The sequence below is a fragment of the Phyllobates terribilis genome, unplaced genomic scaffold, assembly GCF_046119375.1.
Source record: "Phyllobates terribilis strain yellow unplaced genomic scaffold, ASM4611937v1 Scaffold_171__1_contigs__length_4068163, whole genome shotgun sequence".
Taxonomy (NCBI): domain Eukaryota; kingdom Metazoa; phylum Chordata; class Amphibia; order Anura; family Dendrobatidae; genus Phyllobates; species Phyllobates terribilis.
The window spans coordinates 3,970,613-3,986,128 of record NW_027362931.1 but is presented as its reverse complement, the minus strand read 5'-3'; the positions used below and the strand labels follow the sequence as shown (position 1 = coordinate 3,986,128).

The 15,516-nt window shown below is 43.1% G+C and overlaps 1 pseudogene; it reads left to right on the top strand.

Moving 5' to 3' along the window:
- Nucleotides 1-15,516, top strand: part of LOC141212366 (uncharacterized) — a 288,826-nt pseudogene that overhangs the window by 25,499 nt on the left and 247,811 nt on the right.

The window sequence follows — 15,516 nt, the reverse complement described above, 5'->3', positions numbered from 1 at the left end:
TGCTGGGCTCTGTGCAGCGCCAACGTTTAAAAACGGTGGGTGGTCTCGCAGCGCTCAGGACCCCCAGGGTCCTGCAAGTGCTGCGATTCCGGTGCAGAGCGTTAGCTGTGACAGGGGACATCATCGGGACCTGATTGAATCAGGTCCCAATGATGTTAACCCTTTGCCATGTTCTATATGCCGCTTTCTATAGTGATCGCGGCATATAGAAGATAGACAGAGGAGAGGGAGTCGTCTTACTTACCTCTCCGACAGACCGCTGATACCTTCCAGGACCTGGCGTTGCTATGGCAGCTGGAGGTCACATGACCGCCTCCAGATCTGCCATATATGGTGTCCTGCCAGGCTCAGCCTGCAGCTGAAGCCTGGCAGGACACACTGACTGTGAAACAGTCAGCAAAGATCTCATGTAATGTAATATATGTCTATTACATTGCATGACATCAGTGATCAGAAAAATAAAAATTAATGTCCCAAACAGGGACTAAGTAAAAATGTAAAAAAAAAAATGTTTTTAAACTGTTAAAAAAAAAAAATCACTAAATAAATAAAAATAAATAAATAAAATATTACACCAATAAATCCGTATATTTATGCAAAACCAAAAAAGTACACATATTTGGTATCGCCGCGTCCAAAACAACCCGATCTATAAAACTGTCACACTAATTAACTCCTTCTGTGCACACCGTAATAAAAATAAATAAAAAACGGAGCAAAAAACTATGCTTTTTCATCATATTGCCAAACAAAAAGTGGAAAAAAATGCGATAAAAAAGCAAAATGGAAATAAAAATGGTACCGCTGAAAACGTCATCTTGTTCCGCAAAAAAAAATCCGCCAATACAGCTCCATCAGCCGAAAAATAAAAAAGTTATAGCGCTCAGAATAAAGCGATCCAAAAAAAATATTTTTTCTATAAAATTGTTTTATTGTGTAAAAGCGCCAAAACAAAAAAAAAATACAGTAAGTGTAGTATCGCTGTAAACGTACTGACCCAAAGAATAACACTGCCTGATCACTTTTACCACACGCAGAACGGCATAAAAAAAACCCTCAAAAAACAATTCCTGAATTGTTGGTTTTTGTTAATTTTACCTCCCATAAAACGGAATAGAAAGCGATCAAAAAATGTCATGTACACAAAAATGGTACCAATAAAAATGTCAACTCGTCCTGCAAAAAACAAGCCGTCACATGACTCTGTCGGCCGAAATATGGAAAAACTATAGCTCTCAAAATATGGCGATGCAAAAACTAGATTTTGCAAAAAAAAAGCGTCTCTTAGTGTGTGACAGCTGTCAGTCATAAAAACCCGATATAAATCTGGTATCTCTGTAATCGCACCGACCCGAAGAATAAAGTAATCTAATCAGTTATATCACACGAGGAACGGCGTAAAAAATAAAACCAATTCTTCACCTGCTACTGATTTGTTTATTATGTCTCCCAAAGATCGCAGTAAGGCTCTGCTCACATTTATCCTGCGCTCTGCGCTGAGCGCTCACACCAGAGTTTCCGTGTAAATCTCTGAAATACGTGATTCAGACGGAATCCATGACGGAAGATTCCCTGTAATGAGGCAGATATAGGCCACTGTGGACGCCGTCTGGCCTGTGATCCCACGGTGTCATTTGTTTTAGGCGTGCATAAAAGTGCGGTTGGCCACAGTTTTGTGCACTTCAGAAAAAAAGGACACTGCTAAACAGAGGCCAGACGGAGTCCAGAGTAACTCTGCTGCCTCATTACAGTGAATGGATCCCGCAGGGGTTTCATCTGAATTACATCACTTGGAAATTTAGATGGAAACCCCGATGTAAGTGCTCAGCCTCGAGCGCCGGATAAATGTTACGTAAAATGTTCCCAATAAAAGCTTCAACTCAGTCCTCAAAAAAAGCTAGTCCCCACTCAGGTCCGTCATCTGTTAAAAATATTCCAAGTTACTGGTAGCAGAAAGGCTCTGGAAAAGCGAAATGGCCCTTGCCCCCCAAAAGAAATTCAGAAAATTTTGTGCTCCCAAATCCAAATGCCTATTCTACAATAATTTGTTCTCCAATTGTCAAATAGCACTCCGTCCCCCCGAGATCTCGCCGTATGGCTGAGCGGTACGATACAGCCACATATGGGGTATTGCCACTTTTAGAAGAAATTGTGTGACACATTTCGGCACCATTTTTACCCATTGCCATGTGTGAAAATGTAAAATCTGAGGGTAAAACATTTTTTTTGTGGTAAAAACATAATTATGCTTTTTTCACTGCCCAATGGTATAAATTTAAAAATTAAAAAATACTCACTACTTCCCTAGATGAATTCCTTGAGAGGTGTAGTTTACAAAATGGGGTCACTTGTGGGGGTTTCTGCTGTTTCGGCATGTCAGCGACTCTTCAAATGTGACATGGTGTCTGCAACCTATCCGAGCCAACATAGCGCTCCTTTCTCTTCCGAACCCTGCCGTACACCAAAGCAGTGGTTTTCCCCTACATATGGGGTATCGGCGTACTCAGGAGAAATTGCACAACAAATTTCATAGTGTAATTTCTCCTGTTACCCTTATGATAATGCAAAATTAAGGGATGAAAAACGTTTTTGTGGGAAAAATGTGAAAATTTTATTTTTACAACTCAATATTATAAACTTCTGTGAAGCACCTGGGGGTGCAAGGTGCTCACCACACATCTAGATAAGTTCCCTAAGGGGTCTAGTTTCCAAAATGGTGTCACTTGTGGGGGGTTTCCACTGTTTAGGCACATCAGGGGCTCCCCAAATGCAACATGGCGTCCGCTAATTATTCAAACAAATTTTACATTCAAAAAGTCAAATGACGCTCCTTCCCTTCTGAACCCTGCCGAGCGCCCAAACAGTGGTTTTCCCTCACATATGGGTTATCAGCGCGCTCAAGAGAAATTGCACAAAAAATTTTGGGGTCCATTTTTCCTGTTACCCCTGTGAAAATAAAAAAAATTGGGTCTAAAGTAACATTTTTGTGAAAAAAGTTAAATGTTCATTTTTTTCTTCCACATTCCAAAAATTCCTGTGAAGCACCTGAAGGGTTAATAAAGTTCTTGAATGTGGTTTTGAGCACCTTGAGGGGTGCAGTTTTTAGAATGGTGTCACTTTTGGGCATTTTCTGTCATACAGACCCCTCAAAGTGACTTTAAATATGATGTGGTCCCTAATAAAATGTTTTTGTAAATTTTGTTGGAAAAATGAGAAATCACTGGTCAACTTTTAACCCTTATAGCTCCCTAACAAAAAAAAATTTGGTTCCAAAAGTGTGCTGATGTAAAGTAGACATGTGGGAAATGTTATTTATTAACTATTTTGTGTGACATATCGCTCTGATTTAAGGGCATGAAAATTCAAAGTTTGAAAATTGCTAAATTTTTGCCAAATTTCCAATTTTTTCACAAATAAACGCAAGTGATATCGAAGAAATTTTACCACTATCATGAAGTACAATATGTCACGAAAAAACAATCTCAGAATCAGGGGGATCCGTTGAAGCGTTCCAGAGTAATTACTTCATAAAGTGACAGTGGTCAGAGTTGAAAAAATTGGCCCGGTCACGAAGGCAAAAACAGGCTCTGGTGCGAAGTGGTTAATAATAGTGGACAACTTCTTTAATTACGTGGACACTTTTCTATACTAAGGCCAAGATACGAAGCTTGAGAGAGTGAAATGGCACTGGAGGTACATTAAGGGAACCTGTCATCAGTAATTACCACTTAAAGAACTATTTGCTGTCTAATCTCTGCCACCCCTGACTTGTGCCAATGTCACCAGTTTATAAGTGTCATTCACTTTACCCGTCATTGTGTTAATGTTATGGCATGTAGTTGTCCTCCTTATTACCTGTACTTTCACTGACGAGGGTCTTCATTGTGAGATCCAGAAAATACATTCAGAAATCTCTTTTGTGTTGAAGAAAAAACTCACATCTAATTTATCTTTCATCCTTATAGGAAATCCTTGTGAGAATAACGGTTCATCACTAAACTGTAAAAAGGAAGATATCAGGAAGCACTCTAATGGAGAAAACCTCATCACCCTTCCTGCACCTCCTGGACTTCACAGCGCTTCACTTTCTTATAATCCTCCTAATCATGAGGAATCATCTCCTGAGCAATCTCACATTATTACCAAAAGTCCAGGTGGCAAAGTGGATTCAAGATTTCAGTGTGACAAGCAATTTACAAAAAGCTCAGATTTTTTAACACACAGAAAAAACAAAGGAAAAAAGCCATACTCCTGTTCAGAATGTGGGAAATTCTTTACATATAAATCACAATTTGTTAGACATGAGAGAATTCACACAGGAGAAAAGCCGTATTCATGTTCAAAATGTGGAAAGTCCTTCACCGGTAAAGGAAGTCTTATTATACATCAGAGAATTCACACAGGAGAGAAGCCATATTCATGTTCAGAATGTGGGAAGTCCTTCACAAATAAAGGGAATCTTATTACACATCAGAGAAATCACACAGGAGAAAAACCATTTTCATGTTCACTATGTGGGAAGACCTTCACAGCTAAATGGCATCTTAGTAGACATCAGAGCATTCATACTGGAAAGTCGCCATATTCATGCTCAGAATGTGGGAAATGTTTTAGTTATAAATCAGATCTTGTTAAACATCACAGAATTCACATGGGAGAAAAACCGTATTCATGTTCAGAATGTGGTAAATCTTTTATACATAAATCAATTCTTGCTGCACATAACAGAATTCATACAGGAGAAAAGCCGTATTCATGTTCAGAATGTGGGAAATCTTTTATTCGTAAATCAATTCTTGCTGCACATAACAGAATTCATACAGGAGAAAAGCCGTTTTCTTGTTCAGAATGTGGGAAATGTTTTAGATATAAATCGCATCTTGTTAAACATCAAAGAATTCACACAAGAGAAAAACTTTTTTCATGTTTAGCATGTGGAAGATGCTTTGCAAATAAATCAGAGCTTGTTATACATCAAAGAATTCACACAGCAGAGAAGCCGTATTCATGTTCATTCTGTGAGAAATGCTTTACAAAACAAAATTATCTTGTGCAGCATGAGAGAAGTCACACAGGAGAGAAGCCGTATTCATGTTCAGAATGTGGGAAATCTTTTATACATAAATCATACCTTGTAAAACATGAAAGAAGTCATACAGGAGAAAAGCCGTATTCATGTTCAGAATGCGGGAAATCTTTTATTCATAAATCAATTCTTGCTGCACATAACAGAATTCATACAGGAGAAAAGCCATTTTCTTGTTCAGAATGTGGGAAATGTTTTAGATATAAATCGCATCTTGTTAAACATCAAAGAATTCACACAAGAGAAAAACTTTTTTCATGTTTAGCATGTGGAAAATGCTTTGCAAATAAATCAGAGCTCGTTATACATCAAAGAATTCACACAGGAGAGAAGCCGTATTCATGTTCATTCTGTGGGAAATGCTTTACAAAACAAAATTATCTTGTGCAGCATGAGAGAAGTCACACAGGAGAGAAGCCGTATTCATGTTCAGAATGTGGGAAATCTTTTATACATAAATCATACCTTGTAAAACATGAGAGAAGACATACGGGAAAGAAAGTGTAATTATGTTCACTATGTTTTATAAAGTTTAATAAACATTGTTCAGCATAAATGAGTACACCCCCTTTGATGAGTAAGATTTTATTTAATAGCTCACTGAACACAAGATCAATTTTGCCAACACTAAGTTTCATAGAACATTTTTTTGTAATCAAAACATGAAAGTAATAATATAACTCTCATTACAAAATCTCAAAAGCTACTACATCTATTATTTTGTATGGCCTCCATAATTTTAAAGGACAGCACCAAGTTTTCTAGAATCACTGTCACCCTGTTCTTCAGAAATGCAACAGTGGCCTACCAAGGGAACAGAGTGATGGCAGCATCTTTTCTGTCACTATAGAGCAGAACATCTGTGAATTCACGATACCATCAATGAAATGTAGCTCCTCATGCAGCCCCACATAAGGACACGGCCACCACCAGGTCTCACTGTAGACACCATGCATTCTCATTGTATTCCTCACCTCTTCAATGTCATACAGTTTTGAAGCCATCAGTTCCAAAAAAAAACATTTATCTTGGTCTCATCACTCCAGAGTATAAAGTCCCAGATTGTAGGGCGGCTTTTTTGTGCATGGGATTTAGGAGAGGCTTTCTATGTGGACAACACCGATGTCTGCCATTCCTCTATAGAAGAAATTGTCTGCTTTCAGCTCATCTCTCAATGCTTGGATGAAAAATCACAGTTGGGAAGGAATGGACGGGACAAAGAAAGTTACTGATAATCCGGCACTTGTTTTCCAGTGTGAATATTTTTTTTTATTGAAACATCCAAATTAAAATCATAGAAACATTAAAAAACAGGACATCCTGGAATAGTAGCAAAAAATCTACGCGTTTTGAACCGGCAATTGTGTTCGGTCCTTATTCATGGCATAATAAATAACCAGTAACCGGCTTCTTATACACATCATAGTGTCTAATGCACAGCGGAGACCCCCAGCCCCAAATGGACATGTGCAAGTATGTCTACATTACCCCTATGGACGATCATATGTCCACAACAAAAAGCATCCGTGCAATAGAAGAATGAAGTGTCTGCATCTATAATGTGTATATTATGTATAATTACTATAAAAGAGGAAAAACACAATTCAGTAAATGGATACAAGGTCTGAACGAAGCTTCATATCACTGGGGAATCTGGGGTCCAATTCCAGAATCCACAAGGCTTCTCGGGGGTGTACTTTTTATACCAATCTCTCCTCTTAGCTGGTCTGGTGACATTCAATACCCACAAAGTGATTAATCCCTATTGTGTTGTATGAGATGTTGTGATGCTGCAGATGTATTACGTGTTGTGGGGCCAAGAACGTCCCTAACGTGTCCCCCAATGCGGTGACGTAAGGGTCTGACCGTGCCCCCCACATATTGCAGCAGACAAGCTTCACATTGTATGGTGTCAATGGCGTGTGGAGCTACAACTAATGAGATGTCGGATATTATAGGGTTTATTATGGTTAGTAGATGCAGACATTTTTGCTTTGTGCACAGACTTGCACAAACCACATTTATTTCTCCCACATTCAATGAAACCTTTGGTGTTTGTCCTCCACGTGTCAGTTGGGTTTCTTGTTGCTGGATCCTTGTCGGTGTATAACATAGGTAAATGTTTTCTGGTAATATTCACTATATTATAGGAATCTTCTCTGCAGCCAGTATTGAATGTAACTCTAGACTGATGGATGTTTCCTTCTTTGTGCGTTTTCGGTAATGTATGAAATATTGGACATTGTGGGTGATTTTCCTTTAATCGTTCTATTTGTTTGGCATTAAGTACAGCCGATACCAAACCCTCCTCCAAAAGACAATGTAAGGGGGTATTGTATGAATTAGTAGGATCTCCATCTAGAGTGCGGCATATATTAGTGTCGTCACCCATGTTCATAACCTCCGGCTCATACAACCCACTATCCAGAGCTGTGATCGAGCCCCCTTTATCTGCAGCTCTAATGACTTTATTAGGGCTGTGCTCAGGGCCGTATCTGGCATTCATGATGCCCTAGGCACTTTAAGTGGTCACGCCCCCTACTGGTAATTCATACTAGAAGTGCTCATACCCTTTAGGCCCCCTTCACACGTACCGGAGACACACACGTACACCCATTATAATCTATAGGCTGCGCACATGTTCACACGGACCAGACATGTCCGTTTTTTGCCTGCAGCTCGGACGTCAGTACGTCCTGTACACAGATGACATAAAGTGTGACATCCGCACACACGTCTGTGTGACACGTGCCAGAAGAGAGTGCAGAATAGAAATGACAGATATTTAGGTGTTAGATGTGCAAAGATCGAGATAGATGATAGATATCCGTGAGATATATAATTACTGCCCTGTGTGTGGAATTTACTGTACTTGTGTTTAGCTAATAAATGAAAAAAGAGATGTGGAGTCCTCCCTATTTTTGATAACCAGCAAAAACAAAGAAATGACATCACAATGAAATAAAAAATGAAGAAAACTACAAACATTCATATAATCATATTAGTCTCATTATATAAAATATACACTGCTCAAAAAAATAAAGGGAACACTTAAACAACAGAATATAACTCCAAGTGAATCAAACTTCTGTGAAATCAAACTGTCCACTTAGGAAGCAACACTGATTGACAATCAATTTCACATGCTGTTGTGCAAATGGAATAGACAATAGATGGAGATTATTGGCAATTATCAAGATACCCTCAATAAAGGAGTGGTTCTGCAGGTGGGGACCACAGACCACATCTCAGTACCAATGCTTTCTGGCTATTCAGGTCACTTTTGAATGTTGGTTGTGCTTTCACACTCATGGTAGCATGAGATGGACTCTACAACCCACAGAAGTTGCTCAGGTAGTGCAGCTCATCCAGGATGGCACATCAATGCGAGCTGTGGCAAGAAGGTTTGCTGTGTCTGTCAGCGTAGTGTCCAGAGGCTGGAGGCGCGACCAGGAGACATGCCAGTACACCAGGAGACGTGGAGTGGGCCGTAGGAGGGCAGCAACCCAGCAGCAAGACCGCTACCTCCGCCTTTGTGCAAGGAGGAACAGGAGGAGCACTGCCGGTGGCCTGCAAAATGACCTCCAGCAGGCCACAAATGTGCATGTGTCTGCACAAACGGTTAGAATCCGACTCCCATGAGGGTGGTATGAGGGCCCGACATCCACAGATGGGGGTTGTGCTCACAGCCCAACACCGTGCAGGACGCTTGGCATTTGCCACAGAACACCAGGATTGGCAAAGTCGACACTGGCGCCCTGTGCTCTTCACAGATGAAAGCAGGTTCACACTGAGCACATGTGACAGACGTGACAGAGTCTGGAGACGCTGTGGAGCGATCTGCTGCCTGCAACATCCTTCAGCATGACCAGTTTAGCATTGGGTCAGTAATGGTGTGGGGTGGCATTCCTTTGGAGGGCCACACAGCCCTCCATGTGCTCGCCAGAGGTAGCCTGACTGCCATTAGGTACCGAGATGAGATCCTCAAACCCCTTGAGAGACCATATGCTGGTGTGGTTGGCCCTGGGTTCCTCCTAATGCAGGACAATGCAAGACCTCATGTGGCTGGAGTGTGGCAGCAGTTCCTGCAAGATGAAAGCATTAAAGCTATGGACTGGCCCGCCCGTTCCCCAGACCTGAATCCGATTGAGCACATCTGGGACATCATGTCTCGCTCCATCCACCAACGTCACGTTGCACCACAGACTGTCCACGAGTTGGCGGATGCTTTAGTCCAGGTCTGGGAGGAGATCCCACAGGAGACCATCCCCAACCTCATCAGGAGCATGCCCAGGTGTTGTAGGGAGGTCATACAGGCATGTGGAGGCCACACACAATACTGAGCCTCATCAGGAGCATGCCCAGGCATTGTAGGGAGGTCATACAGGCACGTGGAGGCCACATACAATACTCAGCCTCATCAGGAGCATGCCCAGGTGTTGTAGGGAGGTCATACAGGCATGTGCAGGCCACTCACAATACTGAACCTCATTTTGACTTGTTTTAAGGACATTACATCAAAGTTGGATCAGCCTGTCGTGTGTTTTCCACTTTAATTTTGGAGGTGACTCCAAATCCAGGCCTCCATTGGTTAGTAAATGTGATTTCCATTGATGATTTTTGTGTGATTTTGTTGTCAGCACATTCAACTTTGAACAGAACAAAGTATTCAACGAGAATATTTCATTCATTCAGATCTTGGATGGGTTATTTCAGTGTTCCCTTTATTTTTTTGAGCAGTGTATATACACAAAAATTAAAAAACATCCATAAAAAAATATATTGACTATCAAATAAAATACTTCATTTTACACCAATGCACATTGCCACAAATATATATAGGCGTATATAGGAAATGCAAAAAAACCCCATATTGTTTTATTTATATAGTGCCAACATATTCCGCAGCACTTTACAATTAAGCGGGGACATGTACAGACGATAAATTCAATACAAGGTAAGACAGTTTAAACAGTTACATTAGGAGCGAGGGTCCGGCCTCTCGCACGCTTACATTCTGCAAGGGAATGGGGGGACACAGTAGGTGCAAAGTGCTTGTTATTTCAGGTCTGACAATTATAATAAATAGGGATTTTCATATAAAGCTGTATGATCCGATCATAAGCCCGTATGTATAAGTGCAATAATCAAGTATCGAGTGCAGTCATCGTGTGCATGGAGGGTGTGGAGACAGATGAATAGTAGGGAGCAGATTCTGAATAATATTTAGAATGAAGGGACAGGGGAAAGTTAATTTACTGAGTAGTTGAGGTGGTCGTTTAAAGAGATGGGTTTTCAAAGCGCGCTTGAAGACATGGGGGCTAGGCATCAGTCGGATTGTCTGGGGTAAAGCATTCCAGAGAACTGGTGCCGCACGAGAGAAGTTTTGGAGAAGGAGGTGCGAGGTTCGGATTATGAGGGATGTTAGTCTTAGGTCATTTGTAGAACTGAGGGCACGTGTAGGGCAATAGAGAAGAGAGAGGAGATATAAGGCGGCGCAGAACTGTGGAGAGCTTTGTGGGTGAGTGCGATGAGTTTATAATGGATCCTGAGGCAGACCGGCAACCAGTGTAAAGACTGGCACAAGATGGAGGCATCGGTGAAGAGGTTGGACAGAAATACGACCCTGGCTGCAGCATTCAGGACGGATTGAAGAGGAGAAAGTTTGGTAAGAAGGAGACCGATCAGAAGAGAGTTGCAGTAGTCCAGACGAGAGTGCATAAGAGCGACAGTAAGAGCTTTCGCAGTTTCAAAGGTAAGAAAAGGTCGGATTCTGGAGAAGTTTTTAAGATGCAGGTGACAAGAGAGGGTGAGTGATCGGATATAGGCAGTAAAGGAAAGGTTAGTGTCGAATATGACCCCAAGGCAGCGGCCGTGCTGCTGGGAGTTATGGTTGAACCCTCCAAGGTAATTTCGATGTTAGGTAGAGTTGGGTTAGTAGAGGGGAGAAACACAAGAAGTTCAGTTTTGGAGAGATTCAGTTTAAGATAGAGGGAGGACATGATGTTAGAGACAGTGGACAGACAATCCTTGGTATTTTCTATTAGGTTAGGGGTGATGTCAGGTGAACAGGTGTATAGTTGGGTGTCGTCAGCATAGACATGATACTGAAACCCAAATCTGCTGATTGTCCAATAGGGGCAGTGTATAGAGAGAAGAGGAGGGGGCCTAGGACTGAGCCCTGCGGGACCGCGATAGTAAGGGGAAATGGAGAGGAAGAGGAGCCGGCAAAAGATACAATGAAGGAGCGGTCAGAGAGGTAGGAGAACCAGGAGAGAACGGTTTCCTTGAACCCGAAAGAGCGGAGCATAGTGAGGAGGAGCTGGTGATCCACAGTGTCAAATGCGGCAGAGAGATCCAGGAGAATCAGCAGGGAGTAGTGACCTTTGGATTTAGCTGTTAGAAGATCATTAGAGACTTTAGTGAGGGCAGTTTCAGTGGAGTGTAAGAAGCGGAAACCAGATTGTAGAGGGTCAAGAAGAGAATTATCTGAGAGATAGCGGATTCGACGGGAGTGGACCAGGTGTTCCAGGAGTTTAGAGATGAAAGGAAGGTTAGAGACAGGTCTGTTCTGGTCCAGGGATGGCTTTTTAAGTAAAAGGGTTATGATGGCATGTTTAAATGAGGAAGGAAAGATACCTGAAGAAAGAGAGAGGTTAAATATTAGTCAGGTGAGTGGTGACCACCGGTGAAAGAGACTGCAGGAGATGTGAAGGAATGGGGTCACTGTTGCAGGTTATAGGTCGAGAAGTGAGGAGCTGGGTAACTTCTTCTTCTGTAACAGGCTCAAAGATGGCTAGTGAGCTTGAAGTGCGGCAGGGAAGGGTATCCAGGCACTGAGGAGATTGGGCTGAGATGTCCTGATGGATGTGGTTGATTTTTTTCTAGGAAATAAGTGGCCAAATCCTCACCGCTAAGGTTGGTGGTGGGGGCCTGTGCATTAGGTTTCAGGAGGGAGTTTAAGGTTTCAAAAAGTCATTTTGGATTGTTGGACAGTGAAGTGATGAGGGTGGTGAAGTAGGATTGTTTGGCCAGATGAAGGGCAGAGTTATAGGTTTTGAGCATGAATTCATAGTGGATGAAGTCCTCTGCTAAAACAGATTTTCTCCACTGATGCTCAGCACACCTTGAGCAACGCTGAAGAAAACATATTTGCTTTGTGTGCCAGGGCTGCCGTTGTCTGTGTCGGGTCTTTCTGCGTGTAGACGGTGCTGCTTCATCTAGGGCGCTCTTCAGTGTATTATTGTAGTGTGACAATGCCAAGTCTGGACAAGAGAGGGAGGAGATGAGGGATAAAGATGTGTGGAGATTGTCCATAAGCTGCTGGGTATTAATGGTACGTGTATTCCTAGAAGTGAGGTAATTGGGGGTGTCCCGGGTGAGGAGACAGTTCTTGACAGAGAAGGAAAGAAGGTTGTGGTCTGAGAGCAGGAGAGGGGAGTTAGTAAAGTCATGCAGCGAGCAGAGACGGGAGAAGACCAGGTCCAGAGTATTCCCGTCTTCATGTGTAGGAGAATTAGTAACCTGTGAGAGGCTGAATGAGGAGGTTAGAGAAAGTAGATGAGAGGCAGATTGGAAGAGGGGATCATCGATGGGGATGTTAAAGTCTCCTGTGATGAGCGTGGGGATGTCACAGGATAGAAAGTGAAGAAGCCAGTTGGCAAAGTGATCCAGGAACTGGTGGGAGGAGCCTGGAGGGCGATACACAACCGCCACTCACAGGGAGAAGGGTTTGAAGAGTCTGATGGTGTGGACTTCAAAGGAAGAAAAGATAAGTGAGGGAACTGGGGGGGATGACCTGGAAAGCACATTGTGGTGAAAGGAGAAAACCAACATCTCCACCTTGTCTGTTCTCAGGTCTGGCGGTATGCAAAAATTTGAGCCCACTAAACGAGAGAGCAGCAGCTGCAGTGGTGTCTGAATGCTGTAATAGCCAAAAAGTTAAGGGAATTAGAGAGGAAAAAATCGTGAATGTAAGATAGTTTGTTACACACAGACCGTGCGTTCCAGAGAGCATAGTGGAAAGCAATAGGAGAGGGCATGCACTGAATGTTAATAAGATTAGCAGGGTTTCTATATGCAGCTGGAGGAGAGTGGGGTATGCTAGTGGAGGGAGGCCCAGGGTTGGGGGAGATGTCGCCAGCGACTAGGAGAAGGAGAAAAAAGAGAGAGCAGGTGGTGCAATAATTTGTATGAACATTTTGAGTGCTGTATGGAGGTAGTGGATGGTTTGGAGTGGGTGAGAAATATCAGTAGAGCCTCAGAGTTATACATGAGAGAGGCGTGAAGGGAGGGGTGGATATGGAGAGAGTGCACAGAATGTGCTAAAGGGCAGGCGAGATGTGAGAAAGCAGAAGTTAAAACAAGTAAGATAATAATCATCGTACCATTTAACAGTGATCAGGTCATAGAAGGGTTATGGATTTAGAATTGCTTTCATTTGTCATTGGGTGAATACTTTAATATTTGAATGGATGACCAAATTATGAGCAATAGAAAATTTAAAGAAAAAATTTTAATATTAAAAAAAAGGAGAAAAAAAAAATTAAAAATTCGCCAGACCCTCATCACAAAATGGCGCCGAGAACTCTACACAACAACATGGAGAGGAGGAGATGGCGCAGGAGGATGCTGAGGGTGAGTCGCACCCGGGAGAACCTGAGCCTACGTAAAGACAGGTATCTGTACAACTCTGCTATGCAAGACACAAAAATATCTCTTAGGCCAGGGTCCCACTAGCGTACGGTATGCGATGCGAGAGCACCCGATGCGATATGCTAATGACACTCGGCTGCTGCTCTGCTGTGAGTGGGAGCTGAATATCAGTGCTCCATGCTCTGATCCTGTCGCATGTGACGCGCCCCCTGGGCCGTGGGGTACTCGGCAGTCGGGCCTCTGGTTGCTTGGGGGATATCACGGTAGCTGGCCCGGTCCGTGACCCTGGGCGGTCAGTAAAAAGGGGAATAGATTTATAGGGGATTTGGAAAGTCCGTGATGTCACCTGTGAAATGCGGCTAAGGGGAGCCGTCGCTGCGGAGCAGTCTTCTGAAGCTGGTGATAGAGCAAAAGGGATGGTGTGGCTCTCCACAGGTAGAGCTAGCTCCAGGGCAGCGTGGGGTGTAATGGATGGTGGTGCAGGGGAGAGACGGCAGGGCGGTCCCGGAGCAAAGACGGACACTAACACGGGGATAAGCTTCAGTACCTTTACTGGTGATATTGCAGGCACGATCCAGGGTACTCCGGACGAAAGGCGCACTTTTGGACTCTCTCCAGTGAGCGGGTATAGGGCCTCCTGATCCGTGGCTTCACTCTCTAAGCTTCTGGCCGGCCTGGAACTAGACCTAGCTTGGTTACTGTCTCTTCTTGCACTTGCTGACCTGGTGGTAGGGCATTCTCTTTGGAGATCACTCTCCCTGGACGCTGGGGCCTCCGTGACTCCTAGCCCTGGTACTGCAATCAGCATTTGGTGAACCTGGGACCTGTAGTCCTCCAGGGCTTCCGGTGGTTCCTGCTCGGTATTAAGAGTCCCTGTAGGCGCGGACCAGGTGTACGGTATATATCTCGGGGTGAGCCTGGTATGCTCCTCTGTCCCCTCACTACTTCTTCCTTCTCCTCTTACCTTCGGCCTCACTAGGCCTTCACACGTGCTGTAGACCTTGGCTCGCCTAAGCACAGCAGCCAGCTTGCTGCCTCTTCACTGCTCTCTGAGAGTCAGCACGCTCTCAGTCTGACTGATCTCTAAACAACTCTGAACTAACTGAGCTGCCTGGCTCCATCCTCTCTATATATATGTCCCTAACGGGCTCCCTCTGCTTGTCTAAGGTGGTAAAGTGGAGGTGTGTGAATGTGTGAGGGCCTCTTGTGGAGAAGTCCTTCCATGCACCCTTCTGGGTTCTGTGGCACCAATGCGCAGCAGGGCGCCACATCCCCCCCTAATAAAACTCAGTACTCCTGGACTGAAGCATTTTTGCAAAAACAGGTTAAACAATAACATTTCTTCCCTTTATGGGAGGCACTTTTCTTGAACATTACAGGTAACATTATAATACAATAATAACATTAATACATTTTCTTATATACAACACACTCTTCTTAAAGTCTCAGTGAGATCCATTAACTGGTGTCCATCTCACTGGTGAAGGTGAGCAGCATGAGGGAACCGCCTGAAAACCCTCAACGTAGGCCCTGGGCGTGGCTACAGGGCATAAGTGATCCAGGGTCAGACTACGTCTTCTGCCACGCCAAACGGGTTTTTGTTCAGTGGTCACCTAAGAGGCACTCCAGGGAGTGCAACTATGTACATGTACAGTTTTTGGGCTGCTCACAGTCCTCAGCCACCGAGTCCTTTATATATATATATATATATATATATATATATATATATATATATATATATATATATATATATATATATATATATATATATATAT